The 20,393-nt window shown below is 45.1% G+C and overlaps 1 protein-coding gene and 1 pseudogene across 2 annotated transcripts in view; one reads left to right on the forward strand and one right to left on the reverse strand.

Annotated features, from left to right (window-relative positions):
* Positions 1-8,801: 8,801 nt before the first annotated feature.
* ABCG2 (ATP binding cassette subfamily G member 2 (JR blood group)) overlaps positions 8,802-20,393 on the forward strand; it is a 78,597-nt gene continuing 67,005 nt past the window's right edge. The window contains exon 1 of one of the 2 annotated variants that reach the window (XM_075544030.1): positions 8,802-8,990. The gene's annotated coding sequence lies outside the window, so the exon portion shown is untranslated. Of the gene's footprint in view, positions 8,991-9,255; positions 9,355-20,393 lie in introns of those variants that run through there. The other variant, XM_075544029.1, reaches the window with a different exon arrangement.
* On the reverse strand, positions 11,772-12,600 carry LOC142442364 (pre-mRNA-splicing factor ISY1 homolog pseudogene; annotated as a pseudogene).

A 20,393-nucleotide genomic window follows, 5' to 3' on the forward strand; every position in this document is an offset into this window, starting at 1 on the left:
CCATCTAAAATGGAGAGATGACTCATTCTACTTATAGAAATGAGCTAGATTTTAGAAGTGTTGGTTGGGTTTTCTGCTGCTCTTCAAGATTTCAGAGTGTCTTTAAACTGAAATCCCCAAATGTTCTCAGGGTGAAGAACCTGAGGTCAGATGCTTACTTAGGAAAGTGCTGTTCACTCAGTAAACCCCAAACAAAGGATAATGCTGGCCAATACCTTGCCTTTCTGACATTTCCTTGGGAATCTGCAAGAGACTTCCCTTTCCCCTTCCCCCGTTAATACCATTTAAAGTGTGTATTAAAAAACTACAGAATACTAAATTTAAAAGTTTGACCAACTCCCCCCCCCCAAAAAAAAAAAAAAAGAAAAGAGGGGCCAGCATGCCACATCCACACAGAAGCAAACCAAGAAGGAAAAAGAGACAGTGAGGTTCTAGACCCCAACCTCTGAGGATGACATTGAACTGCTATGGCACAGAGAGGACTGTAGGGCTGACAACAGCTGGAGACATGACGTCCCCTCTCTGGAGCACACCGGGGCAGAGGACAATACTGGGGACATGAGTTCAGTCTGAATCCCCCACAGTGGGGCGAACCAAGAAGGGATCATAACACATTAGCAACAGGAGCAAAGCAAAGTCTCAAAGTCCCTGAGGAGCCTGAGAAATAGACTTCAGGCTAGTGGGAGCAGTTCCCAAGTCCCCCCACGACTAGTGGTGAGATGGTCATAAAGGTCAGTGGACAGACCTGGAATTATCTGTGCTTGTCAGGTTTGTTTGTTTTTTTATTTTGCTGACAGCATACTTGGCAAAGCATAGTTTCTACATTTACAATTTAATGATACTAATTACATTCTTGCAGCTGTACAACCATGTGTCCTCTCTCTCATTAACAAACTCATTACTCCATAAAATTTCTATCTAATCTTTCAGGTATATTTTGTAAATTTAATTCCCCATAGACTGGTGTTCAAATTGCATAATACTTGGGCAGACAGGCTTCTTTAAGATGACTTCAGGGTATATTTTTGAGTGAAGAAGAAAGATTTTAATATCATTCCAGGAAACTGTGTATACCTCTTTGATACAAAACCAGAATTGAACAAATGGTAGTTTTACCAATACATTTTTTATACCACTCAATTAAAACCAGTTGGATTCCTTCACTTATAATGGATTTTAATAATATTTGGGAGATGTTGGTTCACCAAGATATGCAATATGCATTACTTCTAAATGTTGGCACATCACATTTTTCAAAAAGTTCACGTGTGGGGAAACAGATCTATGCACATATATTTAGAGGTTTAGTATTAAGGCAGCAGATGGACATTGGGCCTCCACTCAAGCACTTACTCAATGCAAGAACACTTTGTTCTAATAAATTGGCATTCCAGGATGCACACCTTCCCGACACGATTGCTGAAGAAAAAAGCGTGTGCATAAGCAAATGTGGTGAAGAAAGCTGACAATGCCCGGCTACCAAAAGATATAGCACCTGGGTTCTTAAAGCCTTGAAGATGAACAAGAGGCCATCTAGCTGAGAAGCATCAAAGCCCACATGGAAGAAGCAAACGAGCCTGTCTGACCACAAGATGCAGAAGGGACCAGTTGTCAGACATCAAAGAGCTAAAAACCCTATCAGTGGGTGCTCACCTCCCTGATATGATCAATGAAGCCAAACGTGTGCATAAGCAAATGTGGTGAAGAAAGCAGATGGTGCCCAGCTATCAAAAGATATAGCATCTGGAGTCTTAAAGGCTCAAAGATAAACAAGTGGCCATGTAGCTCAGAAGCAACAAAGCCCACATGGAAGAAACACACCAGCCTGTGTGACTGTGAGCTGTCGAAGGGATCAGGTATCAAGCATCAAGGAACAAAAAATCATATCATTGAAAATGTGGGTGAGTGCAGAGTGGAGACTCAAAGCCCAATGCTAGCCAACCGGACACCCCTTGCTGAGGGGTGGTGGGGAGGAGATGAACCAGGCAGGGTGCAGGGTAGCAACGATGAAACATATAACTTTCCTCTAGTTCTTAAATACTTCCTCCCCCTCCCCCCACTATCATGATCCCAATTCTACCTTACAAATCTGACTAGACCAGAGGATGTACATAGGTACAGATAGCAACTGGAAACACAGGGAATCCAGGACAGATGACTCCTCCAGAACCAGTGATGAGAGTGGCGATGTCTGGAGGGTGAAGAGAATGTGGGGTAGAAAGGGAGAACTGATTGCAGGAATCTACATATAGCCTCCTCCCTGGGGGAGGGACAGCAGAGAAGAGGGCAGGGGGAGACGTCAGACAGTGTAATATATGACAAAATAATAATAAATATATGAATGATAACGGGTTCACGAGGTGGGGAGAGTGGCAAGGGAGGGGGAAAATGAGCAGCAGATATTAAGGGCTCAAGTAGAAGGCAAATGTTTTGAGAATGATGATGGCAACAAATTTACATATGCTCTTGACACAATGGATGGATGTATGGATTGTGATAAGAATTGTACGAGCCCCCAATAAAATGATTTAAAAAAAGAAAATCCAAAACAGGAATGAAATCTGGATTTTGTTCAGGTTTACTAGATCAAAAAGTGAGGTTACATTGATTACTCAAGACCCAACAGCAGCACACCTGGGAGTAAGACCATTAGCTTCTATCTGGGTTCCAGGATGCTCTCCAGAACATAATGTGCAGTGCGGTTTTTAAAAAGTGTAAATGGTTTTAGTCCGCTAAGGCATGTGATGTACACAATTTCTCAAATGTCAATAAACGCATCCCGACTCATGAAATTCATGAAAGCTGGGGAAAAAAAGTTCACGTGTTAATGTCACCATCTGAAAGTCATCACTAAACTGAAAGGAAGATGGTGGTGTAAAGTGTTCTCCATAATCCTAATTTCCACAAAGTAACTTACATTTTGTCACAGCAATGAACACTGTGGCCATTGTTTGTTTGAAGTAACAGGCAGTTTGAAGACATGTCTGCCAGTGGACTATGTTTAAATAGTCATCACCTGTCTGCTAATCCTTCTTGCAACATAAATGGTCTGTGAATAGGGTGGATAGGCTAACTCACGGCTCAGTCTCACAAGGGCTTTCTGCACTAAACCATAGTATTTGGGTCTGCAGCAAAGCACACTAACTATCCCTCCCAATTTGACACATAGACTACTAAAATGATGTGTACTCTGGGATCAAGATTCAATAAAAAATGATCATTTTTACCTCTGTGATGCATTCTTGAGACTCTAAGTGTTCCTTCTGATTTCCTTGATAACCCAATGGATTTGTAATTTTAAAACTGTTCAATTTCCTTAACTTTATTTAGTTTTTCTTATTTCTTTTGTTATTAACTGGTAGCTTCATTCTATTTTGGTCAGATTAGATGCTTTCAGGTTTCAATATTTTAAAATTATTAAAATTTACTTTGTGTCTGAAAACATTCTACACCAAACACATGAACAGTGAAGTAGCGTGTGCACTGTGCTACTGTTGAGTGGGGTGCTCTATGTCTGTGACGTCCAGATGGTTACTACTTTGCAGCTCTTCTGAGTCTTTATTCCCTTTTAAAATGGTTCCAGCCATCACCAAAAGGTGATGAATGTAATGTCCTTCTCTGTCTCACAATACATTTTCACTTAAAATTTATTGTCATCTATTAGCATTGCCACTCCTGTTCACTTTGTTTTGCTGCTTACTTGTTATGCCAAGTACCTCCACCCCCACTTTATTCTGTTTATGCCCCTGTCCTTGAGGTGTGGCCTGTGTCACATAGATGTGTCATATGTGTAGTCTAGTCTTCCACTGTTTCTTGACTAGAATATTTAATCCATTTATTTTCAACAAATATATTTTTATCCTACTCCTTGCAAAACGAATATGTTAGCGTTTACATGGCAAGGGGGGGATCAAAGTTGCAAACGAAGTTAAGATAGTTAATCAGATGATCTTAAAATAAGGGAGACTATCCTGGTTTAGCCTACTCAGATAATGCAGTTATTTTAAGGTCCTTAAAAGTGGAGGGCTTTTTGTTTTGTAGGAAAGTATCCATGGTGGTGCAGTAGGTTAAGCAGCATCCTCCTAACCAAAAGATTTGGTGGTTTCAAATCAGTAGCTGCTCCTTCAGAGAACAATTTCTGCTCCTGTAAAGATTAATCATCTCAGAAACCATAACGAGTAGTTCTTGAGAAGTGTCTCTGAGTCAGAATCAACTTGATGTCAGTGGGTTAAACATGGAAGAGGGAGACGGAAGAAAGGTATTAGAGGAAGATTTGTATTGATGAAGCAAGCAAGATCAAAGAGGGTCTATACTGTGGACTCTGAAGATGGGGGATTTGATCCAGGAGTCAAGGAACTGCAGAAGGTTTCTAAACTTCAAAACCAGCCCCTGCTGCAGAGTTGATTCAGACAATAGCAGCCCTAAAGGGCAGCATTGACCTGTCCCTTAGGATTTCCAAGGCTGTGATCTGTGTGGAAGCAGACTGTCACATCTTTCTCCCTTGGAGGAACTGGTGGCTCCGACCTTAAAGTTAGCAGCTGAGTATTGAACTGCTGCACCTGCAGGGCTCTTTGAGAGGGGTCAGGAAGGTACTAAGAACTGTAGAAAAGCTGAAGGGAGCTTTTCAGAGAGCCATATGGGATCTTTGTTAGCAAAATGCCTGCTACAGGCCCTGTAATCCTGGTTCTTCCATGAGAAGGCTGTTTTGTTTTGTGTTTGTGTTGGATGATCTTTCTGTGTAAGAAGCCATATCCTTAATTAACGTTAAATCAAATTAAGTCCTTTGCCAGTTGCAAGCTGCTGACCTTGGTCTATCTGGTGCCGATAGACTAGTGAATCACTGACTGGTCCCCCCTCTTCCACCCAACACCATTATTTCTGGAGTGTTCATGGGGGAGGCTCCAGTGCATTCATGAATGAGCCTGCCTGCTCCCTTTACAACAAGGCACTTTCCCTGCTAGTTCACTACTATGTATCCAAGGGCACTCCTTACAAAAGTACATGGTGACATCTTGCACCTGTCAGTGCCAGTTTGCCATCTCCATTGTGAGGGCCAAGGACACTGATTCCACATGCCCTCAAAGCTTTCAGTGAGCAGTGTGCGCTACTATACGCTGCAGAAGACTGAATAAACTGAAAAATAGCCTGAAGACAGTTTGGCAGATCAATTCTATATATGTCATCAGGGATTAAAGCTTTTTCTATTTGTCTGTTCTGTCAACTAAGAAATGAACAGGAAAGCAAAGGTTAATGGGGGACAAGAGGAGGGATGAGACGTGGCTACATGTAGAAAATTTATAAAGTAACCATAAATGATGATGAAACATTAAAGATGGTTACTTTAAACATTAAAGGAATAAAAGTTGTTTTTTTTAAGTATGTAGCACTTGCTATCAAATAATCTATCAAACGTTAACACCTTGAAGTGGTTGTTTTATACAGTATATGTGAGGGTTCAGGGACACAAACACCTTTGAAAAAATTACTGGGAGACTGGATTTGGCACCATCTCCATCATGGCATAGTTGGATGTGTGTTGTATTATGAAGCCCACGGCCAGCAATTCAAATCCACCAGTCTCTCTACTCCCATAAAGATTTGTCACTTGGAAGCTCTGTGCTGTTGGTAGGTGACATCCAGTCAGTCCTGGCTCATAGTGACTCTGTGTACAACAGACTGAAACTCCACTCAAGGGTCCAGGGGCGTCCTGGACATAATTGTTATAAGGTGTGAGCCCATCGTTGTAGCCATTGTCTCAATTCATCTGATGGAGGGCCTTCCTCTTTCTGCTGCCCCTCTACTTTACCAAGCATGATGCCCTTCTCTAGCAGCTCTGTAGGGCCTGGCCATGAGCAGGAATGGACTTAATGGCAGTTCGTTTGAATTTCCGTGGGAAATTTCTCTATAAGTATTAACTACTTTAAAATGGAGATAAATTATTCTTGGCAATTCATTCGAAGAAATAAAATGTGGATTTTTGTAATAATTTGTGTATAATCAAACGATTGGTTAAATTAATGGTGTCACTTAGCATACAACTGAATACCAGGAAGTCAGTAAATATAAAGTCATAGAACAATGTTACATTATGAAAACCTTGCTTTCTATCTTCACTTGAACAGTAGTGTACAAAATAGTAATACTATCAATAACTACCACCTGTAGAGTGCTAGCCAGTGGCAATGACTTTGCTGAATCTTCTATAGGCATTTTCTCCTGTCATCTTTCCAATTACTCTTAGAGATGATTTATCCCGCATATCAAGGAACACCTAGAGTTAGTAATGTCCTGTGGATTTGGGGAATCCAAAATCATGCCCTGTGTATTTGGGGAAAGCTAGAATTCTATCAGTTGGGAATCCACTATATAGCAATAAGTTTTTTGTTTGAAGTCAGAAGTAGTTGGTCTGATTCCAGAAACTTAAGCTGTACACTTTATGTACAACCCCCTCCTCCTTCTTCTTTTTTTTAAAGAAAGGATGTGTGCATAGATAAGACCAGAAGTCAATAATATGTGCTCAGTAGGCTTCTGGAAACTTTAGTTTTTCTTTTTGCTTTATTTGTAGTAAGAAAACACAAGCTTAGTAAAATGGGAGATAAAAAGTGCAGGGCTTGAGAAAAGATGCTGTTCAGTTATTCTTCTCAGGTGAAATAAAAGTAAGGCCAGGGGTTGAAGGTAAGAGGGAAATGATCTGTGAGGCTAATTAAGTCAAATGGCTTGTCATTCTCCTTTTATGATCCTGGGTGACTCCATTGCAAAATGAGGAAGTTTCTGTAACATTCTTCTCTTCTTAAAATTCGATCCCCTGAAAGGTCAAACTTTAAAGGCAAAAAAAAAAAAAAAAGGTTTTACAAATGCTAGCTTCAAGATACAGCTAAGATAATTAAAATGGCAACGTTCTGGACATAAAGAACCCTGCCAGTGCAATGGTTAAAGACGCAGCTGCTAACTGAAAGGTTGGCAGGCTTTGGGGAGAGAGTTGGGGCAGTCAACTTCCATAAAGATCACAGCGCTGGACTCCTCATGGGGCAGTTCTGCTCTGTCCTGTAGGTTTACTGTGAGGTGGAATGAACTCCCTGGCAGCTCTTTAAATGCTTTACACGGCACCATACATCGAGGAACCTCTAGCTTTAATCAGAATTTCTCCAATTAACATAATGGCAGTTATAAGCATCGTGACTCTATGTTAGGGTGATCTAGCATGTAGCAGACACATCAATATGAAAGAACACAAACTTAAAAATTACACTAAAATAAGGCAGAATTTTGGGTTTGTTTGATTTAGTTGGCTTAACCCCTTTGCGGTAAGGATAGGACGCTACAGGTTATTCTATGTCTTTTCTATGTATATCTTATGGACTGGGAACCTGACATCTGATTAATTTGTATGTTATTCACAAATTTCCTTTTTATTTTAAAAGTCATAACAGAAGTAGAAGGGGGGGAGCATCCATAAGTTACCTACTGCCAACAGAACAGCTACGTGGGGCTTCAGAGACTGTAAATGACAGGAGATTGCAGTGATCAGCCCAATGCCTCTAGCGCTCCTTGATCACAGTAATGAAAACAAACAAAGGACCCTGGAACACGGTTGACTGGGACTTACAGCAACCCTCATCTTTCTTCCGCTGAGAGGCTAGAGGATTTGAACTGCTGACCTCGCTGTTAGCAGCCTAACGCATTATGTATGACTACGCCTCCAAAGGCCCTCACAAACCAAGACCAAAACAGAAACCAACCAACCAACCCACCACCAAACAAAAAAACTCCCAACTCACTGCCATCGAGCTGATTCTGACCCACAGCGACCCCACAGGTTAGAGCAGAACTGAACCCTGAGTTTCTGAGACTCATTCTTTACAGGTTCAGAAAGCCTAGTCTTTCTCCCTCCTTGCTCAGACTAAGCAAAAATCAAAGCAAAACAAAACCCAAAGAAAAATAAACTCATTGCTACCCAGTCAATTTCCTATTCATAGGGACCTCAATATAGGGTTTCGGAGGCCTGTCAATCTTGACAGGAGCAGGCAGACAGCCTCATCTTTGCATGCAGGAGTGATTGGTAGGTTTGAATCCCCACCCTATCTGTGCCAGTTTACCAGGGTTCCTGCTCTTAGTAATGTGTCCTTTAAAAAGGCCTTGGGTTTTTCCCCTCCCTCCCACCCTAGAGTTCAGTTCCGGATGGTATTGGCCCTGGGGCCCCGCATGCACGCAGCGGCTTTGGCGGCTGACTACCCAAGAGGCCAGGGTTTGAAACCCAGCCCAGGCAGTGCGCCGAAAACGAGGTAGCAGTTGGCTTCCTTAAAGATTTTTTAAAATAACCAACCAACAAACCCTGCCTTGGAGTCGACCCTGCAGGAAGGGATAGGCCTGCGCCTTGGGCGGTCATGGACTATGGACGGCCTCTGTTTGGAGTATCCGCCTCTACCTTCTTGGGGCAAATTCTCCAGAAACACGCTTCCTTGGTCTCCGATTGGGCAAAGGTGCGGCGATTGGGCAAAGGTGCGGCGTAAAACTAAAGAAGCCCCCAAATCACTGAGCGCTGCCATTCTCAAGCGCCCATAGCTGTCCTGTCGGAAAGAGCCCTTAGGTCAGTTCCGACGGCGCTGGAGGATGCCCAGGCGGCTGGCCTCTGCTGCTGCGGCAAGGTCACGGGGCCAGAGTTCGTGGTCTGTCCCTTGACGACCCGAGGGCCGTGGGAGGGGCGGCGACTGTCTCGCGCCCGTACCCAGGGCGCTTATCGCCGCCCCGCCCGCGACGCCCCGCCTTCCGCCCGCCCCGCGGAGGGAGGGACGGACGGACAGACGAAGGGAGGGTGAGAGGCGGGGCCGCCGCGGGGTGCGCTCCGCCGGCCGCTCCGCGCGGGAGAAGACGAGTCCCCGTCTGCAGCCGCTTCCACTGCGGAGCCCGCCTGTAGGGCACCCACTCCCAGCTCGCTCTCCGAGCCATTGCCTGGCCCGGGCCGCGGGCCCCCCGAGGCGGCCGCCGCGAGGGTGAGTGCCCAGTGCCCAGCCGGAGGGTGGGCTGCGGGCGCCGGGGGCCCGGGGGCTTCCTCCCGGCAAGGTCGCCTCCGGGGAAGGCGCTTTGTTGGGTACCCTCCGCGGGGGAAGTCCTCCTGGGGCGAGGGAGACGCGGGGGAGGAGGGTGCCTGGGAAAGATCCAATGGTATTTTGGAAAAACTTTTTCTCGCCAGAAAGAGTGGTGCAGATGCTGGTTGTGGGCTCTGCTTCCTTGGGGCTTGTTTGGACGATCGGATGACTCATCTCCTCTGGTCTCTGGGTTTCCATGAAGGATTGCTAATGCTCTGAGACTAGCGCCCTGGGTTCACCTTTGAACCGCTATTAAGCGGAGTATTGCGTGAGTAAATCGTGGAAGCCATTTGTACTGTGCGTGTGTCTTGATGAGTATCTTCGTTAGAAAATGAGATGACTAGGTTGCTTTTGTTTCTTTGTGTTTCAGTCTCGCCAGTTTCATTTGAAAGTGAGTGTGAAATAAGGCTAACTGAACATTCAGACTGGGTGTCCAGATTCGGTGTGTGGTGGGTGGTGTGATCGCTCTGACTCTCTTCCCTTCTGTGTGAAGCAGAGCTGGTCTTGTGAACGGGTAAAAACTGATGGGCACTGAAGATGCTACAAGGTGGGGAGATTTGCCAACAGTTGATTTTGTAGCGCTGAGACATACCATTTGCCCACAGCTTTCAATTAGTTGAACGTTGACTAATGGATCGTTGAACTTGCATCTTGTCATTTTTCTGTGGGTCGCTAGGTTTTAATGATTAACTTAAAAAATTAACCTTATAACCAAATTAATAATTATTAAAACGACATTGAGAAATTAAATAATATACAAAGTAAAAGGCAAAACAACTCGATTTCAATCTCATACTTAAAATATACCTTTAATGGAACCTGGTTTTTATTATTTTGCCTAATAATAGGAATGTAGAAGCTCATTACTATATCAGAAAGAAGGCAGATAAACATTTTTAATAAATGTTTATTGATCATCTTTGTCCTGGACACTGGACATTCAGCAGGAGTTCCTTCAGGGAACTTACACTTTGTTTACATCACAACACAAGCAAATTATATTTCTGTGCTTATTTTTATCATACATCCATGAAACATTTGAGGTGCAAATAAGTATTGTAAGTGGACAATACGACACATCCTAGAGTAGCTTTGTCAGTGAGGGACCACATTAGAATAGACGTGAGTTGACTATTGGACCCTGCACGGTTATTAATTGTACACCTGGAGTACCATAATAGTAAAAATTAGTCACACAATTCAGTGCGGAGAAAGGGAGAAACATGCCAGCTCTTCACTCACACTCTTCCTGGCTCCTCGGACTGAGAGGAAAAGGGTGTGTCTGCGACAGGCTGTACAGGAGACTGAAGATGGCAGTGAGACAGCGTCGTGAGTGTTCTTCCATAGGAGACACAATAGTGACTTTTCTAAGACTTCTTGTCATCCTTGACTTTGCCTGAAATCCTCCCGGATGCTTATGGGAAACACTAGTCGTGCCACGTATTCAACTCTGATGAGGGGCGTGTATTTGATGATACATCTAGATGATCTAATGGGATATATAAAGGGCGGCTTCATGTTCTTCAAATGTTCTAAGTATTTCTGCAAATATTTTGAAAATATTCACTGGCTTTATTAACTATGCAAAGACATTCCGTTGTGTGGATCATAAAAAATTGTGGGTGAACATTGTGAAGAATGGGAATTCCAGACCACTTCATTTTGTTTGTATAAAGGGGTCCTCAAACTGTAGCCTGCCGAGGACATTTATCCAGCCCGCCGGGTGTTTTTTACTTCAAAATAAGATATGTGCAGTGTGCATAGGAATTTGCCCATAGTTTTTTTTTAAACTATAGTCCGGCCCTCCAATAGTCTGAGGGACAGTGAACTGGCCCCCTGTTTAAAAAGTTTGAGGACCTCATAGACCCTGTACTCCATCCAAGTCATTAGAACAGAACAAGAGAATACTGCATGGTATAAGATAAGGAAAGATGTGTGTCAGGGTTTTATTCTGTCACCATAGTTACTAAATCTATATTCTGAGCAAAAAAAATCCAGAAAGCTGGTCTATATGAAGAAGAATGTAACATCAGTAACGACAGAAGCCTCAATAACAACCTTCAGTATGACCCCAACCTTCTGCAAAAGGTTTTTTATTTCCGTGTCATACCAAATTCTTTAATGAAAATAGCTCTTACAAAATTTATAAAACAGAAGTAATGCACTCAAAGTCTGCCTCCCTGGCAGGAATGAGCAAGACTGGGCCATGAAAGGCTGCGAGCACACTGGGTCCAAGGAGGTGACTCGGGCTGACTATGGACAAGTGGGCTAAGGGAGCAGGGCTGGGACGGCTTCTCCAGTCAATGAGAAGTTACACAGGTCCTCTCAAAGAGAACGGCACTCTTTAATGCTAGCCACAACCCGATTCGCCCCTGCCCAAATCACAGGACATGGCTAATTAAAACATAGGCATCAAATTAGCAATCTGTCATACACACTCTAGAGTCAAAACATATGGATTCACATTATGTGTACAAAGGTGGTGGCTACGAGAAGGTAAGGGACAGATGCCACCTGCCTGTTAGCACATGAAGCAAGGAGAGCATCAGAGGTAAAACCACCTGGCTGCCTGCCTGCCTGCCTGCAGTCTCCAAAAGACAAGGGGGGCAGAGGTCTCACAGGTCAGCACACCGAGCCCCGGTGGATTGAGAAAGGCCCAGAGCCCAACAAGAGCCTTGCCGAGCCCTAAGATCCCAGGAGCCATTTGGCTTCTGTGCTCTGAGCCTGAGCCTGCAGGGTCTCACTTGAAGGTTTCTGAAGGAGTTCCATCTTCTTCCTCGTACAAGCGCTTCCTCAGTCTCTTGCTGTGAAGAACTGCTGCCCGGCCTCCCCTCCTTTCTCCTGGCCACCTTCCTCAGCAGACTCCTCCTCGTTGACAGCATGAACGGTGACCTCTTCTTCCTCCTTTTCTTCCTCCTCCTTGCCTCCTCTTGCCAGCCGGGCCTCTTTCTCTGTTTCCCACTAGTTCAGCTCTGAGTTTCCTTTCCTATTCTTGTTCCAAGGGCACAATAACACCATCATCTTTATCTAAGTAACCAAAGTACTCGAATCGATGGCCTTCATGAGCTCTGCTCCTGTTTTTCTTGGAGGAGGAAGAGGTCTTTTTCAAATAGCTCTCTAACACCAGGCAAATCTTTTGCTGTTCCAAAGTGTTTGTACCCTCGATTTCCCGGAACTTCTTTGCCTTCATGATCCAGCATTTGAGGACTGACTTTCCCATAATCAGGACCACCCAGTTCCTTTATCCGGACCTCTCAGTGTCCTTTTTCTCTCAGCAGTTTGTTGATTTCATCATTCAAGTCATGAATTCGGAATTCACCTAAAACAGCATTTTGAATTTGAGCTACTTTTTTAGAGATCTCTCCAATAATCTGCCATCTCAATTTTTCAGGTTTGGACAGCTCTGAACACTCAGAGGCAAGAAAGGGCCGTCTTACCTTCACTCTTCCTTCTTCCAGCTGAGCTTGCGAACTCTCGCCAAGGCCCACATGGCCTTTTCTGCATTTCCAGCCATGGTGGGGAGAGGGCGCCGCCCCAGGGCCGCATGGCCCAGGCAGGCGGGAGCAGAATGGGCCCTGATTGGAGCTGCAGACTACGCCGCCACCTCTTTTGAGGACATTTTGGCAGTGCCAGATTGTATCAAGTGGGAAGGTTTATTCTGTGTCACCACGGTTGTAGGTCAGGGTTGAGGTCTTTTAGTGAAAATTTTAAGAACATGAATGGCCATTCTATTAGTAAAGAGTCTATTAGAAACTAACAGTTTTCGTAAAGAAAAAAAAGCAGTTCCTGTCTTAAACCCTATAAAATTTCTTTCATCAGAAAACTAGAAACTAACATGTATTGGTGCATTGCTGGCAGGTATGCAACCTGGTGCAGCCACTGTGGAAATTAGTTTGGCAGTTCCTCACAGAGTCAAACGTGAAATTTCTCAGGACTAAACAGATACTCATGCACCAAAGGTTGATTTGGGGTTTTTTTTGCCGTGATATTCACAGTAGCCCATTCCCAGTTTTGACCAGCACACAGTGTACAAACATAATATGGTACATACATAAAATGGAATGTTACTCAGCCCTGAAGAGAAATGAAGTTCAAGTACATGCTATGACATGAATGAACGTTAGAGAAAATAACACTGAATGAAGTATCAGACAGAAGTCGGATCACAGGAAAACTGTATGGCGTCATATACATGGAATGGTTTAGGCAGATGCAGAGACACCAAGGTTTATTGGTGGTCCTGGGACTAGGGGAGGAAGGCATGGGAGTTATTGCCGAAAGGGTATGGAGTTTCTCTTTGGTGTGATCTAAACTTTTGGGCATGGATAGTGGTGGGAAAACATGTTGACTAACATGTCACATGGTAACCTATAAATGCCACTGAATTGTGCTCTCAACAATGGTTAAAATGGTAAGCTTTTTATTATGCATTTAAGAAAACTAAGAATAACCAATACCCAAGCCAAGCCCACTGTCATTGAATCAATTCTGAATTATAGAGCCCCTCTATTGTAGGTGTCCTCAAAGTACGGCCCGCGGGCCACATGCGGCCCACTGAGGACATTTATCTGGCCCGCCGGGTGTTTTTGCCCCGTTTGTTTTTTTTACTTCAAAATAAGATATGTGCAGTGTGCATAGGAATTTGTTCATAGTTTTTTTTTTTCATCTATAGTCCGTTCCTCCAACGGGTCTGAGGGACAGTGAACTGGCCCCCTGTTTAAAAAGTTTGAGGACCCCTGCTCTCTTGGCTTTTTGCGGCTGCCAATCTTTTCAGGAGCAGGAGACCCCATCATACTCCCTCGGGTCAGCTGGTAGCTTTGAGCTTCTGATCTTGTGGTTATGAGTGAAATGCTTATCCAACAGTGACATGTGATATATTTCCAAAATTCAGCAGTGAGAGCCCAGTGAATGCAACTGATCTGTGCCAGAACGTGGCGATGGCACAGGGTCAGGCAGCATTTCATTGAGTTGGGCACAGGGTCACCACAAGTCAGGGCTGACTCAGCAGCAGCTAGCCATGACAGGAGTCAGCATTCTGTGTAAGTCAAACAGATTCCACCCCTCACTTAGCGTGAGATGCAGTTTGTTTCTTATGGTACCCAAATGTTGAGCAGCAATGCCCTGGCCCACACCTGCTTTCCTATTTAGAAGTAAATTCTTTGTGACTGATTGCAATTATGATTATTGAGCTACAAAATGAAGGGAGCAGGGCTGTTGGCCTTAATGTAGTAGAAATAGATCATGTTCAGAGCACTGGGTTCCAGACTAAAGGCAGTGTACCTTTGAGCAAGTTATAGGTCAAAGATCTGGCTTGATTGCTCTCTTCCTTCAGGTTTCCCTTTGGGCCATCAGGATTTCAGAATTCTGTATCACTCTCAAAGGGTGGAAAAGTACAAAGGGAGGGGGTGAGAGGAAGGGGGAGGCTTACTCCAGGCCTCTGCTTGTATGATCCCAAAGCATCTCTACTCCCCTGGCCCAGCCCTCTTCACAGCTCCTTTTATTTAACTTAATAAGAGTTTCTCAGAATCAATTCCTTCTCAAATAAAAGTACTTTTTATTCTCTTCTCATGGACCCAATGCAAGGGTTTTATTTATTTACCCGTGCCGATGATTTTCCCATGGTTGGGCAGGGTAGAGGGAGTCGGTCCAATAGAGCCATTGACAAACATCCAGGGTTATAACATTGCATGGGATTAAGTGCTACCTCTATTTTATGCAGCTTCTGAGACCTCTTGTGATGAAGAGCACTGGTAATGATGTGGCTTCTCCTTGGACTGCTGACTGGAAGAGCAGCAGTTCAAAACCACCAGCCACCCCAAGCGAGAAGGACTGGGCTTTCTACTTGCTTGAAGAGTCACACAGGCTCATTCTACCTTGTCCTAGAGCAGTGGTTCTCAACCTTCCTCATGCTGGGGCCCTTTCACACAGCTCCTCGTGTTGTGGTGATCCCCAACCATAAAATTATTTTCGTTGCTACTTATTAACTGTCATTTTGCAACTGTTATGAATTGGGGGACCCCTGTGAGACGGTTGTTGGACCCCCAAAGGGGTCGCGACCCACAGGTTGAGAATGACTGTTGTAGAGGGTCATCTTGAGTTGGAATGGGCTCTGTGGCAGTGGGTTTGGCGCTAGGGCTCTCCTGGGGTGGTAGGCACTGCACTGGCCACAGAGCATTCTGGGACAAAGGCCTCAAAGAGCTCTTCATCACGATACCTCCATCCTGCTCTTGTATTATTGTGTAGCCCCCACCCCACCCCGCCATTTGTTTATGTGAACTTGTGTATCACTAAAGAACCCAGTCCGCTTCAATTTTGCATTTCCGTCTTTGATAGGCACTCAGACCCGTGTTTAGATCTGAGGGGGAAGGAATCCGGGGGTTAAGACTGTGGACCTTTACTCTGCCATCACTGGTAACTTTCTGTACTGCGAGCTTTGTTTCCTAAAGGAAAGCATTGCAAGCGGTTGCTCAGCCCGTCTCGTCCAGTCCTATCAGCAAGAGTATGGCCCCAACCCCGCATAAATGTGGTTCCGTTTGTTCCCTCCACCCCTCTTTCCGTCCGCCATCATTTCCCATGCCTCCTTAAGAGGGTCTCCCATCTCTCCCACTCCCTGAAACCCCACACTGAAATCAGCACGATCCATTTGCCCAGATCATATCAGGCCTCCACTCAAAACCTGGGTGGTTTCTAGTCTCCTTCAGAGTCAAAGCCAAGGACCTTACAACGCCATTGGCAACTGTAAGGCTCTTGGCAGGTACTACCTGAACTGGCTGTAATCTCTCATTTCTTTCCTATATCCCTGATCTCCCTGCCTCTGCGTCAGCCCCACTGGCATGCTTTACTCTTCCTCCAGCTGGCTTCTGACTAGCCACCCTTAGGGTTCTGGCCTTCCCAGAATACCCTACGGACTCTTTGACATTCGTCACATGCGGCCTCATTGACTGCAAAGCTGTTCATCTGATGTGGAGCTCTGGTCATGCAGGGAGTTACACCTTAGGTTGGGCTGCTAACCTTAAGGTCCACGGTTCATGACCCAAGCCCGCCAGCTGCTCCTCAGGAGAATCACGAGGGTTTCTGGTTTGCAGCCTCAGAACCCCCTAGAAGCAGTTCTGCTCTTTCCAATAATGTCACGGTGAGTCAGGACTGACTCCATGGTGGTGAGCGAGAGAGCAGCTTCAGTGCTGGCCACAATGATCATAAGCCCAGTTCGGTGGGAGAAACATGCAGCTGTCTGCTCCCGTGAATATATTCAGCCTCTGAAACCCTAAGGCGCAGTTCTACTCTGTTCTGTAGGTTCTCGGTGACTTAGTTGCCTTCGACTCAAGCGCTGGGAGTTTGCTTTGGGTGCCGTTATCGAGCTCAGTCAGTTGTGAGGATGGGGTAGGAATGGACACAGTTTCTTTCTGTCCTGCAGAGGGGGCTACGAATCAGGAGAACACTGTCACAGGGCTACGTCCAAAACTAAACGCAGTGTTCTGATTGGTGGGCAAGCCGCTGGGGTTGTGAGGTGGGAGTAAGGACAGCTCAAAGAGGGGCTTTTGAAGGTGGAAGGGGATCGGACGCAGCACATAATGAATTGCAGGGGTACGTGCGGGAAGAGGGGTTTCACACGTGGTCACAGGCAATCGCTGAGTAGTTCTGGCTTGTTCAGATAACTTGAAGTGACTTCCATGTGATAAAACAAAACGGTGATCAGCCCTTTTCTATAGCAATTCTCAACCAGAAGGGGCACCGTGGAGGAGCTTTACAAAGTCTGGGTGTTTCCTTAGATGGCATGGATAGACCCAGAAAACATACTGCCGAATTAAATTAGTGAGTCACCAAAGGACCAATATTGTACGAGACCAACTGTTAGGCAGGGAAAAACCCAGACAGAGGTTTTCGTGCCAAAGGAGGCAGACTTTGATAGGGACCCAAGCGGCGAGGAGGGCAAGAGAAAAGAGAGGAGCAATAAACCAGCGAATAGGCAGGTGCTCACCTGAGTGACAGAGTCTCGGTGTCACCGGGGTTGCACGCTGGGCTGCTAATGACAAGATCAGCAGTTGGAAATCAACAGCCCCTCCTCAGAAGAAAGACGGGACCCTCTACCCCCGTCAGGATTCACGGTCTCGGAAACTCCACCCTGTCCTCTCAGGTCACTGTGAGTGGACACTGACTCGGCAGCAGTGAGTTTTTGAGTGAGTCTCTTGGGTGACGGGGAAGACAGTTTCTGTAAGAGGGAGAAGAGAAACCAAAGGGGGAAGAAAAGAGAAATCTTACTGGTAGTGGCTGCACAACAGTAAGAAGAGCCCTAGTGGCGCAGTGGTAAAGCACTCAGCCGCTAAGCAGAAGATTGGCAGTTTGAACCCGAGGAGGAGCTGGTAGATTTGGACTCCAGACCTTGCAGTCAGCAGGCCATCGTTGACCTGACACCACCACTGGGTCTGTTTTCGAACACTGTACTATTTATTTATAAACTGACTGAAGAATGATAAATATGTGTTTTAAAAGTAAGCAGTAAGCACCTGCATGTCCAATATGGTAGCCACTAGCTACACTGAAGAATTATACTCAGGTCAGTTTTCCTTCTCTTGTTCATAAGGTAATCAGGAGTCAGAGCACAACCCACTGGGGGGCTCCAACCAGAAGCAAAAACCAGCCGCAAGTGGCAGTTTAAGTGTAAAGGGATAAAATTAAATAGCATTTCAATTGCGTTTTTCTGCCCTCTCACTGATACCTAAAGTGACCCTGTAGGACAGAGTAGAACTGCCCCTGTGGATTTCCTAGACTGTAACTCTTTACTGCAATAGACAGCCTCATCTCGCTCCTGCAGAGCAGCTAGAGGGTTTGAACTGCTGACCTTGCCGTTAACAGTTTAGCCATTGTGTCACCAGTGCTTTACTCATTCCGATTTTATTTCCCCAGCTCAATGCCGTTGAACTTGGAAAGTAGTGTGGTCACTTTTCTTTCAGAACCCGTTCAGTATGTTGGACTGTGATACAGGAGAGAATTACTCGGTGAGCCTGCTTTCTGGGCTCTTCACAGGGCTGCATTTGGATGCCCCCCCCCCCATAACAGAAATGATTTGTTGTCTAATTTGTGAGAATGAACAGGGTGGTTAATTTTTAACTTGGTGAAGTCCTATATCTCTTACTCGTACAGATAAATAACTTGACAAACTTCTTGGCCTCCTCACATTTAATCAGAGCGTCCAGGCGCAGTCCTTGGACTCCTCCATCTCCGACACTCCTTTCGTGTCCCTGGCCACTCTCAACAGGACCTTGATACCACGTGTGTTTATTTGCATCTGGGGCCTCTCCTGAGCTTCAGGCCAGTGCCTCCACACCTCTGCTTGACAGATCTAGCTGAAGGCTTCTGAAACTTGGGCATGGCCCAAACTCATGCCCTGAAATCAAAGGAAACGATCAGTTCAAAGTTAGAAAACGCAACTCTGCCAATACCGCTGATGGTTTGTCTAAGAGGAGCACTCACCGTTCATGGGACGGATACTTAACCTGAGGCACAGGGATCATTCATGGGCTGCTCACCAAGAGTTCAGCAGTTAGAACCATGGGAAGTTGGTAATGCATACTAAAAGTTTACATATAATACACACAGACACACAAAACCCCAAATTTCCCAGCGCATACGCATACCAAACTCAAGAACAAAAGTTTTTATTCACAAACCTCCCCTGCCCCTCTTATTACTTAATTTATATATATCCTTCATCTCACCAAACCCCCCCAAACAAGACTTATACTATACACATTTATATTAAGTAAAAATTACTATACCCCACTTTTGTACTGTCCCACTACCAATTTATCACTTTAATAAATCCAATTTCGGTCTAAGAGCTCTGTCCCTAGATTGAAAGTTAATGTAGCTCCATAAAAGCAAGGCACCGAAAATGCCTAGATGAGTCTTGACTCCATAAACACAAAGATTTGGTCCCAGCCTTCTTATTCATTTATGGTAAATTTATACATGCAGGGAAGATGCCCTTTACTTCTCTAGGATCAAAAGGAGCTGATCTCAAGTACACACAAATGTAGCGCACAACACCTTGCTAAGCCACTCCCCTACGGGATACAGCAGTAACAGAAATTAAGCAATAAACGAAAGTTTGACTTAGTTATACCACACAGAGTTGGTTAACTTTGTGGCAGCCACCGCGGCCATGACTCAAATTAATAAACATTGTCGTAAAGCATGATTAAGATATTCTATCAATAAAATAAAAGTTCTACTATGCTGTCAAAAACTCAATCCTAGGTGAATCAGTAGTGTTTGAAAAAAACATAACATAAAATAGCATTACATGATTGAATGATGAAAGCCACGCTGATGACACAGCTTGTCATCCAGAAGAGTCTTCCTAAGGACTTTCAGGTTTTCACCAAGATATTGTCTCAGGTGTCTCATTGCTGTCAGAAATGTATCCCATTCATAGCTGAGACCTTGGACTTTGCTCGTCCCCTCTCCAGGTCTGTCCTTCTTGTCTGAACAGATCGCCTCTGGTTTTCTGCAGTTGTCGGATGGAGCCTGTTTCCTCCCCCGTCTCCAGAGGGGTCTTTTAAATATATCATTGGAAGCAAAACTATCTCCCGTTTCAACAGAAGGCCTCGGCCACTTCCCAGCAGCTGTGCAGACCTTCCTTGATGTGATCGCGTTCTTTCTGCCTCGCTTTTCTTGCCACATTGCTCAGAGGATGTTCCTACAATGATGTGGAGTCCCAGAGGGCCTGGAGTCTCCAGAATGCCACACTCAAGTTGTATCCTTGGCTTAAAGACGTGGATCTAAGGCCAGAAGTCTGTGCTACTGAGCTGCCTTTGGTCTTGAGTAGTGTCAACACTGGATGCCTCAGGGTGGATCATTCAAATCAGAGACCACATGAAGACCCATTGAATGACTGAATGATAGAAAACTAAACTCGCTGCCATTGAGTCAATTCTGGCTCATAGCGACCCTATTGGACCAGAGACCTCCCCCCCCCCCCCAGGGTTTGAGAGCCTAACTCTTTGTGGGAGCAGAAAGCCTCGTCCTTTCTTAAATGTGAGTAATACTTTTATGGAAGTTAATATTCTGATGCTGTGTCCCTTTGCTAACAAGATCATCGGGGAGGGCCCCACTCTGCTTCTGTGCCGTTGCTGAGCTTATGGCATCACCGGACAGTGACTTGAGAACCCTAACGCCTTGCCACCTAGGTAATCACAGGGTACTACCTTAAGCCAGTCCTTTAGCAAGGTGTGCGCTACACTTTGTGTACCGAAAGCTAGGAGGCCAAGCCGAACCTTGTTTGTGCTATTCTCCTTAGAGGAAAAA

The sequence above is a fragment of the Tenrec ecaudatus genome, chromosome 3 (assembly GCF_050624435.1).
Source record: "Tenrec ecaudatus isolate mTenEca1 chromosome 3, mTenEca1.hap1, whole genome shotgun sequence".
NCBI classification, from domain to species: domain Eukaryota; kingdom Metazoa; phylum Chordata; class Mammalia; order Afrosoricida; family Tenrecidae; genus Tenrec; species Tenrec ecaudatus.